General features: G+C 48.8%; 1 long non-coding RNA gene and 1 other non-coding gene across 2 annotated transcripts in view; both read right to left on the bottom strand.

The window, feature by feature from the left end:
- Positions 1-13869, bottom strand: part of LOC144144093 (uncharacterized) — a 145090-nt gene that overhangs the window by 41146 nt on the left and 90075 nt on the right. The gene's annotated exons all lie outside the window — the stretch shown is intronic.
- LOC144144098 (U6 spliceosomal RNA) lies at positions 241-343 on the bottom strand. Its single transcript, XR_013317156.1, has one exon. It is a non-coding gene; the product is annotated as a U6 spliceosomal RNA (small nuclear RNA).

Genomic DNA, 13869 nt, shown 5'->3' with positions numbered 1-13869 from the left:
TATATATATATATATATATATCTATATATATATAAATATATATGTGAGAGAGAGAGAGAGAGAAGCTCTTTATTAAAGAAGGAAAGGCAGAGAGGTTTGCCAACATGCGTACGTCGACATGCTACTCTGCAGGAAGGGGAACGGGGAAAAGACAGATGAGTAGTAAAAAGAAGAGTAGTAGGTGAAAGAGGGGAAAAAAAGAGAGGGTCATATAAAGGGACATGCGGCGTAGCATAGACTAAAAATGTGGAACGCTTCATGATTTTGCGTGTAATCCTTGCGCAGGGGCCATGCTAATCTTCTCTGTATCGTTCCAATTTTAGTATATGTACTTTGGAAGTACAATATATATGTGTGTGTGTATATATATATACATGTATATATATTTATATGTGTATATATATATATATATATATATATATATATATATATATATATATATATATATATATATATATATATATATATATATATATGTAGCGAAAAAGAATGTTAAATGGGGGCTGGTTGAATTTAGACAGAAATAAGGGTTGGCAATGACGAAAGGTAATGAAAGCAAATGAGGGAATAGGGAAGGTCATTTATTAGCGTTTAAACAGATGAGAGGCCGATTTCTGAACGACAGATAGAAAGTGGTGCAAAATGCCCGCCGGGTGAGATCCGAACACACGACCTCCAGAATACAGATCTGGTGCGGTGACCGCTATATACGCTGCCGGCTGGGCTGTTCTCCCGTCCACTTTCTGGGAATATTATATTTTCATGCTCCGCTTGGGAGTGGTATCCAGCGCCACTGAGCGACTCGGGGTGAAGGGGACATTCTTTTAAACCTGGGCAGTGACTCAAGTGTCTACGACATATAGAGAGTGGGTGACCAGCGTTGAACCCTGTTAAGCTATTTATAGCATCAAGGGTGCCAGAACAGGGACTCTCGCCATGCAAGTACCGAATCTGAACGGGAAATGAGGGGCTGCTTAAATTAAGAAAGAAGTTAGGGTTGGCAGCTAAGGATGCCAAGGAAAGCAAAGGGGAGGATGCGGTAGCTCATTTGTTATCGTCTCTGCAAACTTCTGGTCGCTACACCAGGCAGAACCAGGGCACGCTGCTGCTGGTGCTGGAACGGTGAAGGTGTATCACCCACTCAACAACGCCCCCATCATGGAGGCTTAGCTGCGCAGTCACCTCCGCAGCTGCAAGCGTAAGTCGGCCCCAGGAGTGGACGGCCTCACCTACCACAGGATGCGCAATCTGGATAAGGTTGGGTTCGGCCGGCACGTGGCCCCCTACAACGTAATATGGGGCATGGGCCGGCTGCTACCTTAGTGGCCACCTGAGTGGAACCTTGCGGCCTATCCCAAAGCCAGCCAAGCAAGAACCTTGTGGCAGTCACGGCGAACCGGCCCATGGGCCTCAAATCCTGCGGCTGGAAGCTGCTCGAACGGGCCGCGCTGCGGAGGTGGCGGCCATCGCAGCAGAGCATGAGGCTATCCCCGAGCACCTAGCGGGCTTCCGCAGGCACCGAGCAGCCACCGACTCCATCGCCGACATCGTGGCGGCCCTTAAACACGCCAGGGCCTCAAGCAGGTGGCTGCGCTGGTGCTGCTGGATGTTAAGGGTGCCTTCGACAACCTGCAGCGTCAGGCATTGTCTGGCCATGTAGGAGGCTGGCATTGGGGGCAAGCTTCATCGACGCATTTCTGACGGGCCGCTCGGCGCAGGTGCAGGTTCGGGACGCCCTGTCAGACCCCCGGCTGTTGGACGTGGGCACCACACGGAGTTTCGTCATCAGCCCCTTCCTCTTCAACCTGGTGAGCGCAGCCCTGCCAGGCCACCTGCCCGGAGTAGAGGGACACTGAGTGTAAATTTCAGTCCACGCCGACGACATCGCCTTGCGGGTGCTGGGGCCCAGGGTCAGGGTCGAGCCATAGTGTGGTAGCTGCAGGCGGCCATGGATGTAGTCCGGACCAAGGTGGCGGGCGCCGGCCTACAACTGCCGGCGACCACGACAGCGCCATGCTGTTGCATCCGGACGCCAGCGCCCGTGGATGGATCCGGCGCCTGACCATCGATGGCGAGGAGCTTCAGGGGAGGACCAGGGTGCGCTACCTGGGGCTCGCCGTGGACCACTGGATGAACTTCTAGCAGGCAGCCAAAGAGCTCCGAGCCAGGGCGCAGCTGGCCACCATGGCGGTGTACAAGATGGTGGCCCGGCACAGTGGCGGCTCACAGCGGATGGCTCTCCGGCTGTACAGTGCCTCCGGTTTGGGTCTCCTCATGTATGTGCTGCCTCTGCTGAGCCTGCGGAAACCAGCCTTGCGGCAGCTTGAAAGAGATCACCGCAACGGGGTCTGTGCTTTGCTCTGCCTGTCCCAGAGCTCGCAGTGTGAGAATACACTGGCCAAGGCGGAGGCGCGCACCCTGGAGACGACGGCTGACCAGCGGGCGCTTCGCCAAATCGAATGGCTGCGACGCGCCTAGGGGGGCGGTCCGCTGCGACAGCAACGAATTTGGTATGCATGGTTTGCGGAAAAAAGAGAAACTATGCGGCAAAGTGTTATACATTGAGGGTATCCATCCAAATCTACATGTGGGAAATATTCAGGTACTAGAAGCCCTAGGATTTAGGGGTAGCGGAGAGTAAGTTAACATCAAGGCTGTCGAGGCGACTAAAAGAAGACTAGAATGCTGGTGGACGAAACACTGGCGCAAATATTGCCTAGAACAGTCACCACCTGTAACAGAAAAAAAAGGATTTTGTGCCTTATTACCTTTTTGTTCCTGCCCTACTGCAGCGATAGTATTAAACTTAGAGTGTAAAACATGGGTATATTAGTCCTTTTTGGTAATATGACACGTCATCACCCCGCTACAAAGAGGAAACCAATAGCAATCATTATCAGTGGACCTTCCTTTCTTTCTATAGAACAATAAATACATACATACATTCAGCAGTAAAGTTCACAAGTAACTGGTCATCGCGACAAGTGTGGCTTCAGCCGCACAACGTACAGGACGTCGGGCCGAGTTTGAGAACGCTCGGAGACTCGTTGGGGCGACTTCGTGCGGCACGTCGCTCACTTGTCGTAGTACCGTGTACAGGCCGAAGTATAGGCGCACACGCTTTTCGACAGCCCGCGGCGTCTAACTCCTGTCCACACCCAGGCCCGATCACCAGGTGCCAAGGCGGCGTGCTGACGCCGTATGTTGTAGCAGGCGGCGTTGCACAGCTGGTGCTGCTGAATCCGAATCCTGCTGGAGCACGCGCGTCTCCAGCGCGGCGTACAAACCCGGGGACACGGGTATCTTGGTCGTCGCTGATGTCGGAGATAAGCGCGGCGGCGACAAGCACTGCCGGTGGTTTCCTACCATGGAGACAGGAATAGGGTGTCATTTGCGCGCTCCAATGTTCTGCAGTGTTGTACAGAAACGCTGCGTATTGTAAAATGGTGGCCGACAACTTTGGCTTGTAGTATTTCTGTTTTATCCTGATCAGAGTACGCGCAGAACCGAGGTGGCCGGCGCTGGGTTCGTCAGGGCAAGGGAAGGCCAGCAAGATAACATTTCGGCGATGGCTTGTAACGAAGAGCAAGTACGTGCTCCCACTAGAGGCAAAATGTCTCTTATATAGAACACCATTGCACAGAATGAAGGACCACAACTGTCTAGCAGATGTTTTCAGTACGATGGCAGTGCGGCCTCGCAAGGTGTCAAGAAGTGGTCGTAGTTCTGCACCCTCACGCTGCTGTTCCGAGATATTTGCTGCGTCCCAAAACTTCGATGAGCACTGCGTAGTCTTTTGTCGTCGTCATCGGCCGGGGGAGGGCCAACCGGAGCTCTTTACAGGCAGTCTGCATAGGAATGATGCTTGTCTGATTTGTACACTAGCGTCATGTCAAATTCCTGGAGCCTTAAACTCCATCGGGCTAGACGGTCGGTAGGGTTCTTCAGGTTCTTCAGCTACCAGAAGGAATGATGTCGCTGATGACCGCGAAAGCAAACCCACAAATGTAGGGTGGAATCGTGAGGATTGCCCAAACAACAAGGCAATCCTTTTCTGTGGCCGAGTAGCTACTCTTCACCAGTGACAAGGTTGTGCTAGCATAAGCGCCGACACATTCGGCACAATCTTGCCACTGAAGGAGAATTAGCGCCGATACCCTTACTGCTGGCATCCGTGTGGACAATATTCCCAGCAACTTCCACAAAATGGACCAATACAGGTGCTATCTGGAAGCGATGATAGAGTTCGCCGAAAGCCGCCTGCTGTGCGTCACCCCAGGTGGAATCCACGTCATCACGCGTGAGGCGAGTGAGGGGTGCAGGTATGTGCGAAACGTTTGAAATAAATCTCTGATAATATGAGCAAAGCCATAAAAAGCACCGAATGCTCTTTTTTCGGTAGGGGAGCAGAACGTGGGGACGCATCAACTTTCTGAGGATCTGCGTGGACACCGGCTTGGCTCACTACGTGACCGAGGAACAGAAGTTCTTTGTTACGAAGTGACACTTTTCTGGCTTTAGGGTGAGCTCAGCAGATCGGATGGCCTGAAGCATGGACGATGGGCCATCCAAGTGTTTTTAAAAGGGGCTAGAAAACACGACGACTCCGCTTAAGTATACAAAGCAGATTTGCAACTTGAAGCCTGACAGAACAGTGTCCATCATTCTGTAAAAAGTGGCGGGGGAACAAAGCATAAGAGAGAAATTAATATTCGTAAAACCTGTCGGTAATTACGAAAGGGTGATTTTCAGGGTCTCGCTTATTGACGTCAATTTGTCAGTATCCGCTCTATAAATCCATAGACGAAACGTAATCGGTCGTGGGAGTCGTCTATCCAAGTAGAGGATAAACATCCTGCTTGGTTATCTTGTTGAATTTGCGGTACTCGACAGAGAATCTTAGGGTACCATCTTTCTTTCTTGCAAAACGACGGCCAACGCCGAGCGGCTTGTCGGCGGCTGGATTTTGTCATCCTTGAGCATCTGGTTAATCAGCTGGCTTAACGCATTCGGGTTTTTTCAAGACAATCGGTAAGCGTTCTGACGAACGGGTTTCTCGGACCAATTGGGTTTCTCGGACAGCTGAAGCTGACGAGAAGCCGTGTGGCAAAAGGTGCAGAATATCGGAAAGCTACTGTCGCTTCGTCGGCGGTAAGCTGCTGTTATCGTCGATTTTAGGCAGGTTTGCCGCCGCAGTTCAATCTTCACTTTGCACAACGAAGTAGTCCGATGCGCTGGTGACTTTTTCAAAGATGGCGACGGCAGTTGTTTTGGCAATTCGTCGGCGTTCGTTCGTGAAGTTTGTTAGCATGACCCCTGCTTTCACGCCCGCTAGTATAAATAGGCCCCTCGTTATGGCAGACCCGCAGTACAAGAGAACGGTACTCATGACCTCAGAAATACCGTCACTACTGAATTGCTACTGAATTCGTCGTCGCACTTATTAACGGGCACAAGCAAGGAGGCCCTTGGTGCATGGTAACACTGTCGTCCACGATTTACGAGTACGATTTGCCACGATTTGCCCGACGTTTGCCAGTACTTTATACTGCAGTGGCCTTCGTAGAGCAGCTGACAAAGCTGACCAGGATGTTGATGACTGCTTCATGTTCACGCAGGAAGTTTATACCTATTATGAGGTCGCTGCAACACTGCGGGAGGACGGGGAACGCGCCGACGAAATGTTAATCGCCAATGCAGACCCTAGCGGTGAATTTCCCGACAGGCGTCAATAGGTGGCGACCGGTAGTACTAATGTGAAGTCTACCCCACGGAGTCTACCCCAGTCTACCCCACGGACCTTTTTGAGCCTGTCAGCAAGTTTTTGATTTTATTGATTGTAGTGTTTAACACGCCGCCGCTACGCAGGCGATTAGGTGCGCCTAATGGATGACTCCGGAATAATTTTGACCACCTAGGGATATTTACCGTGCGCCAAAATCTCGTACACAGGGACGTTTTTGCTTTTCGCCTTCATCGGAAAAGCGGCCGCCGAAGCCGGGAATCGAACGCGCGTCCAGTGTGTTTCTGACTGACAATTGATTAGCCCGACCCGCTGTCCACCAATGCGGTCATCTCGCGCCCATCGAGGAAATCTAAAAACTCCGAATTTGCATTTGCGCCGGCGTGGAAGTTCTGGGTGGTCAGTTCCCCGATTTCCGGCGAAGCAGGGAGTCTTTCGGTGGAATGAATTTTAGCAACCTTGCCTCCCAAGGTTGCTTCCTTTAGTTCCCCGGGTGGAGTGGGAGACCGCCAAGTAGGTCTGTTTTCAGTGGTGCGGCGGCTCAGAGAAGTATCGGGAGCGGAGCACCATGATCGGCGAAACGGCGTGTTCACTCGGCGCTCGGCGACGTATTTTATTATTGCATCGGGTCTCTCTCCAGCTTGAGGACAAACGGCAGGAGTTGGAAACCCAGGCAGCCCGATTTCTCGATAGGGGCACCACCGCTAAACGTTGCCTGGTTCACCGCAGTGGTAGCATAGAGGCCGGTTGTCGGATTACGCCAGACGTCTGTCTTGCGAACTTGTAGTCAACGGAACTGCATTTCAAGATTGAAAGATGGGCGAAGACGGAACGGCTGCTGTGGGGAGCCGCTTCTTGCTGGGGCCGTCATTCGTCTGGCCGCGGAGGAGTCGGCGCAGCAGGTCAGGTGGGTGGGGCCGGTGACTGGCAAGTGAGAGCCATTGCATACGAAACGTCGCTTGGCGACTCTACCTGTACCACTGGCACAGAAAGGGCGCTGCAGATTTCCTCTCGGACAATGTTGGCAACGTTGGCTTGGGCAGGTTCTGCAGATAAAATAATACCGCACTTAGTAAGGCCTTCCCTCAAGACTACGCGGATGAGGTCTCAAAGAGGGTTGTCATCGTACCTGGCCAACAGAACTGATATTCTCGAAGGTGTTGTGATGGCCATGCGGTCATGCGGAGGAGCACGCTATTCTAGAGCACACTCGATGGCAGTAGCCTAACCGATGAACTCGTCGACCGTACGCGGTGAATTGCGTACTACACCGGCGAAGAGCGGTTGTTGAAAGCCGTGCATACAACGATGCAGATTCTTACATTCCGCATATCGGGTCGTGTCCTCCGCAAACATTGCAACGCTCTGCTTTGCTTCTTGGGACATGAGTCCAGCAGACTCTGCGCATGATTGCAGCGGTCGGCATTTGCAGAGGTGTACTTGATCTGACGACAAAAGTTGTCCTATGTGCTCAGGCTTCCTCCGTGGTTCTCAAACCCCGTTTTCGTACTTTCCTGGAGTGAGAAATAGATTTTCTCGAGTTTCTGAACGGCACTCCATTGGTTGAACGTGGCGAATCGCTCGAACTGTTTAAGCCAGTATTAACATTTTCGTAGGCTTCCCTGCTAAAGCCAGCGGGGACGTGGGGCTGCTCGAACGTTACGAAAGTAGGCACCGCTTTCGCGATCATTACCTGCTCGAAGTGTTCACGCCTTGGAGCAGGCAAACAAAAAGCGCTGCGCTCCGGGGGAACACCAAGCTGGCGACGGCTGCACCGATGAACTGGAATGGTAATGAGCCGAAGTCTTTCAGTGCTGACGTCAGGCGGTGTTCTAGGCATCGAAAGCACCTTCCACCAGTGTTGCGTCCTTCCAAATGAAGCCGCAAGTGGGCTACACACAGGAAGGGGGACTTATTAGGCGAGGTCAGCACAAGCGAGAATAAAAGGTGTCCAATATAGAGACCAGAGCACAAGCACGCATGCTTCCTCGCCGTCGTCATCGCTGTTCCCTCGCCGTCGTCATCACTGTTCCGTTTGGACGCCGCGGCCCAGTTCATGCACATGTCCACAGGAGGAATAGCGGCTATGTCGTGAAGGCCCCTATGCACACGCGACAATATTGAAGGACGCACATCCACAAAGACGCTTCAAAATCCAATAGACATGCCAAGCGAGCAGCTGTGGTCTTCCCGCAAAGCCGCAACCTCTCCACGTCATCACCGCTTCCTAGGTGAGGTTTCCTGTCTACAATACTTAGTAAGAAATGGTACGGGACACCCAAAGATAAAGCGAGCATGTGAACATCAAGCTAGGCCACCCGGATGTGTCAGTACGCTCTCGCTGTCTGCGGCGCATGTACGCGTCTACCGCGCTAGCATGCAGTTTTGCCCATTTTGGCCACCGCTCTTGCGCTCCGTTTAATTTCTGGATCTCTTGTACAATTTTTCCCAGCAACAGCAGACACTACGAGGCAGTCACTAACCTACTGGTAAAGCGCTATGTTGCCCCCGACAACAAGTATACGTGCTAAGGCAGCCTCGGGACATATAACAAGAGCTCACTGCACATAACATAGCAGAGCCCTTTATATTGGTGCCACACGCGCACTTGCGAACTGGCAACCTGTGGCTGCTCCTGCGATTGGAAATACTTCTTTCCACGAAACCAGCGCTTCCCGCTATGACCGGCGAAAACCCCATCACCTATTGGAATACCCAGAGGCGCTGGTGCTCCGCGTCCAGCGTTTGCTGGAATATTCACCAAGCTCCCTCTGAAATACGGTGGACGCAAAAACGCTCGAGCGCGCAGGCCCCCCAGCACTGAAACACACCAGACGCGGAAACGCGCGGATCCAGCGCGCGCTGGAACTTGCGGTGCTTACAGCGCTTGAATGCGCCAGAACGTACCGCTGAAACACGCCGGAGCCCACGCCATCCCCAGCGCATAGCGTGGCCGATGCTCCCCCAAGGTTTTGTAACACAAAAGTGTTTTATTCCCGGATACAGAAAGATTTTTCATACGTCATATCCGTAACGGAAGTCACGCCAGTACAACGCAGCCAGTGGCCTGTAAAGGGTGCTCCCCTGCACACAGGGTCTGCTTGCTGGGAAACAAAACAACCTTGAGTACTAAAGAATACGCTATACCTAGGGTTGTTCGTTTTCGGATTCTATTTGACACGAAAGATTTATTCCGCGTTCCACCAAGATTTCACTGACCTCATATCAGTCACGGAACTGACGCCAGTACATCTTTGCCGAAGCCACCCGCCAGCAGGACGTCGCTCGCTAAGCACACCCACAAGGCAGCCACCGTTTCGCAAGTCATGCTGAGCTGCAGATTTCGCGGCACATTTCACTTTCGGATTTTACCGATTTCGATGACTGAGGAATCAGCCAGAGTTTCTTTTTTTCTTTAAAAGCCGTATAATAACAAACTCGCATGGCTCTTTATAGGAAATCGAGATTTCGTTTTTCTTTCATTTATTAGTTTCTAAAGGCCCGAAGACATTACATCAGGGGGGGGGGGGGCAAATACATATAGGCAAGACAATGAGGATGTGTAACATATATACAAGGGGCAAAAAAGAAAAAAAGAAAAATAGTGACTGATATGAATCTGTCAGCACAAGTAACAACAACAACAACAACAACAAAAGGCAGATCAGGGAGAACTGATACCAAGTTAACAAATACATAAGTTCAGTTATAGGAAGCAAAAAAGCACAGAAAAAGAAAAAGACAAGCAAGAGCAACTGTATAGGTTCCAACTAGTAAGGATCTATATTATGAATCAGCATTGATGTTCGGAATGGTAATAATGGTCATCCTACTTTTTTCAAAAAGATGCGCGGTCAGTGCATGATACCATATTGTCGGGTATCGAATTCTTAAAGGGTTATTTCATTGGGAAAGAACGAACTTCTTAATGCTGATGTTCGACCGGGTAAGTGTGCTATTGGCTGGTTGGGATTTCGGCGCGCTGACGTGCGGTGGGATGGTTTTAATAATTCGTGCCTGGATTTTTGATGATAGTAAGACCCATGAATAAGGCATAAACGTGCGATATGACGGCGCTATACAAGTTACGGAAGGGAACTGGACTGTTTTAAATACGTGACGCTGGTACCGGAGGAGTATTGGGAGCTGATAAAGCGACCTGCACGATTTTGTATGGATTCTAGGTTAGTGGCCAAATATGCTTGCGATGGATGCCAGATTGATGACGCGTATTCAAGTTTTGGTCTCACGAATGTTAGTTAAGGACGTTTTTTTATTTCTATGGCCGTGGATTTCAGATTTCGTCGGAGGTAATCAAGTGTCTTTGATGCTTCATAACAGACTGTATTGATGTGTACTTCCCTGACAATGATGGTGTCCCGTGAACGCCTAAGTATTTATACGATGTTACAGAGCATTTGGGAACACTATTATTTTGTAGGTGTGGTGGGTGATGGAGCGTTTACGAAAAAATTAGATTAGTTTGCGTTTCGATAAGTTAAGGACATGAGCCAATTATTGCACCATAATGCGATAGTGTTAAGGTTATTTGATAGGGTGGTGTTAACGTCGGAGCTTTTAATAGCAAAGTAAAGGACACAATCGTCGGCAAAAGTCTCAGTTTACTTTTTATGTTAGTGAGCAGATGATTTATATCAATTTAAAATAAAAGTGGCGACAGACTGGCGCCCTGTGGTACCCCCGATGTAATAGCTGTAAGCGGTGATTGGTTGTTATTGGCTTACGTGAATGGCATGCGACCTGTAAGCAAGTCCTGAATCTAATTTATTATGTTTGTAGGTAAGCCGAGGCAAGTTAATTTTCAGAGTATTTGGTTATGTGGGACGCGATCAAATGTCTTTTCAAAGTCTAAGAAAATATTGTCCGTTTGAAGGTTGTTATCCATGTTAACTAAAATTTCGTGCGCAGATTCAGCGAGCTGTGTTTCGCACGAGTAAAATTTCCGAAATACATGTTGGCATGGGACGAATATTTCATGACATGAGATGCTATTATGTGTTCTAGAAGTTTTGACGATATGCACTTAAGAGAAATAGGGCGGTAATTAGCTGGTGAAGAGCGATTGCCTGATTTGAAGACGGGGGTTATTTTTGCTTTTTTCCAGTCGTCTGAAACCTGGCATCTGCATACGGATTGATCAAATATTAGACACAGGATTTCACTTGAGACGAGGATAGTAGTTTTTAGTAACTTACTTTAGTAGCAGCTGGAAGATGATATTAACTTCAGTGTACTGAATAATTCGGCTATACTTTAGGGCTAAATTGAATGTAGGGCTGTGCACTGGATGGTGTGTATGGTTGAGCTGTGATGAATGCACTGTTAATAGGGGTGAACACAGATGCTAAGTAGTCGTTGAGAAATGTAGCACATTTGTCACTGTCTATGGGTTGACCGTCCGTGTTTGTGAGTTCAAGTTGATTAGTCTTCGACTTAGGGGACAGTTAGCGCCAGAACTTGTTGGGATTAGTTTTCAGTATAGATAGTAGGTCCGTTGAAAGGAATTTATCTTTGGCATCGGCTATTTCTTTTACGTATTGAGTCGCGCATGACTGGTAACGGTCCCACGCTAGTGGTTCATTTTTTGCTTTGGCTGCTTGGTAGAGGCGTTTGTTTCTATTCCGTAGGCGTTTTAGGCAGGTATTGAACCATGGGTTATTAGAATCAGATTTCACAAGTAGGCTAGAAATAAGTTTATTTTTAAGTTTAATAGTTAATTTTTGTACAATTCCCAGTTAGCATTAGAAGTGCGTGTTTCGTAGGTTTTACAGAATGGGGAATAAAATCGCATAAGTTCATTTTAATGGCGTCGTAATTACCACGCTTGTAGTCAGTAATCAGTTTGGTGCTAGGGGATCTTTTTGCAAACGGAAGGGCTATGGAGATGACGAGCAGACTGTGGTAACTAATGCCGGGCAAAACGTTTACACTTTTATTGTCATCAAGACAGGCGGCTAGTAACAGATCGATTGTGTTGTTGCCCCGTGTTGGTCATGATATACCTTCGTAAAAGTTAAAGTCTAAACCAAGGATAATAAATTGGTTGGCTTCATTAGTAGTGGTTCTGTTCGGTGCCGAAAGCAGAGTCCAGCTCATCTCAGGGAAGTTGAAATCGCCAAATAAGAAAACGGAGTGTCAGGATGTGTGGTTTTTATGTCCGTTAGGGCCCATGTGAGTGAATCACAAAAGGATCGATGGGTGTCAGGTGGCCGGTAGCAGACTCTAAAAATCACTTTGACCTTGGGGCTTTGTAAGAGTATGCACAATAATTCAATGTTATCGTCCTGTAATACGAGCCATGATGAACGTGTGTTTTTGATAGCGATGAGGACGCCACCTCCTCTGCGACAAATACGATCCCGGCGAAACACATTAGAGTTTTGGTTAGAAGGAAGGACCTTGTTGTCACTGATGTTGCTGTGCAGACAGGTTTCGGTTAGTACTACGAGATCAGCTTCAGTGTCTTCAATGACACTGTTAAGTTCGATGCCTTTTGGGATTACGCTTCAGATGTTGGTGAACATGACGTTAACCTGTAGGAATGATAATAGTCACCGTTGAGATGGGAAGCTGCTGGAACAATCTGGTTTACGTCATTTGACGCCATTGTTAGTGCCAAGAGGTGGTTCGTCGTGGCCCGCAGAGCTAATCGAAATCCTTGGGGATTCCCTAATGCTATCGGTGGCACGGTTGTAGCTGTAGCATTTATTGCCTACGAGCAGCTCGTTTAATCGTAGTTTGAACGCGCAATTTTTACGTTTTATATATTTTAGTAGCTTGGACCGGGCTAAGCATGTGGCCAATGTGAAGTCTTTCCTAATTGCGTAGTCAGTATTTTTTAGTTTTGGACTAAATATTAGTATGCTCTCTTTGTTTTGAAATTAGTAAGATTGATGATGATAGGCCGTTTTTTGTTGAGAGAGGGAGTTCTGATACGATGAGCCCTTTCAGTGTTACATGCGTTAAGTTGGAAGTTTACGTTTGTTTGGCAGAAAGCCACAACTTTTTCTTCCGATTCTTTCCATGACGCTTCATCTGTGTCGTCTAGTCCCAGGAACAACAGGTTATTTCTTAGGAGGCGGTTGCATAACTCGGTGCTTTCTGTTTTTAACGTTGCCATTTCCTGGGTTAACTGGTCGTCAGTGGTCATTTCGGCATTCGTGTTACGGTTGCTTAGTTGGGATTCGAGCGCTAGCTGTCGATTGGTTAGAGTAGACAACTGGTTGGAATGTGTTTCATGGGTTAGCTTGAGCTTCTCTATTTCGGTGCGTAGGGTGGCTTGCCCAGCTTCTAGCTTTTGAATAGCGGTTAGGATAGGATCAGGGGCAGTTTTGCGTGGGCCTCGGTTAAGTTCTACGTCACCAGATAGCAATAAGAGCAGGCTTCACAGTACAAGACAAGCGCCAGCATCGGAGATCAATTGCACAACAGCAATACAGTGCAGGCCACTGGGGCCACACACCGCAAAAAGGAACCGGTTACTGTTTCGATATTCTTTGGCGCAGTCGAGATATCTAACCTGGAAGCGGACGAGAAACTTGTACCATGTGCTTGTGGTGGTGTCGAGCCCCAAACAACCGGTGTTGTCGGGTGGGTTAAATGCGATTTGCTGGGGTCCCGTGATTGCTGAAGTCGATGTTGGGGGTTCTCGCCAGGCGAAGGCGCCTGGTTCGACCAAGAACAAATTTTTGGAGAAGCTGTGACAGCATGGCGGCGCGCAGATGATCCAGGGCGGTATTGAGGATGGAGGGAGAGGTCCGGTCACAGGCGGTGTATCCAAAGCGGGAGGAGTGGCGGTAGGTAGCCGCCTAATTTGTCTTTCCTTCATGTTCTTCCTTCACTAAAAAGAGCACTACAGAATTTATCAAGACGTACTTGGAAAAGTCTAAGCTGATCCTTCTTACTAAATGCATCGTTTTATCATTGCGTTCTTTTAACATCGCTCAATCGGCTCATGAAAGCGAATTTAATCTTCCGGATAGAAAAGAAATTTTCAATGAGCATTGATAGTAAGGGCTCAAAAATGGGTTTCTTATATTCCTTGGGCTTTTAAAACACAAATGGACAAATATTTCTTGAGTTTTTTTTAATGTAGAGCGAGACAG

The sequence above is a fragment of the Haemaphysalis longicornis genome, unplaced genomic scaffold, assembly GCF_048455015.1.
Source record: "Haemaphysalis longicornis isolate Haplotype H1 unplaced genomic scaffold, Haemaphysalis longicornis Haplotype H1 scaffold_61, whole genome shotgun sequence".
Lineage (NCBI taxonomy): Eukaryota > Metazoa > Arthropoda > Arachnida > Ixodida > Ixodidae > Haemaphysalis > Haemaphysalis longicornis.
This window is presented reverse-complemented; position numbering and strand designations above follow the sequence as displayed.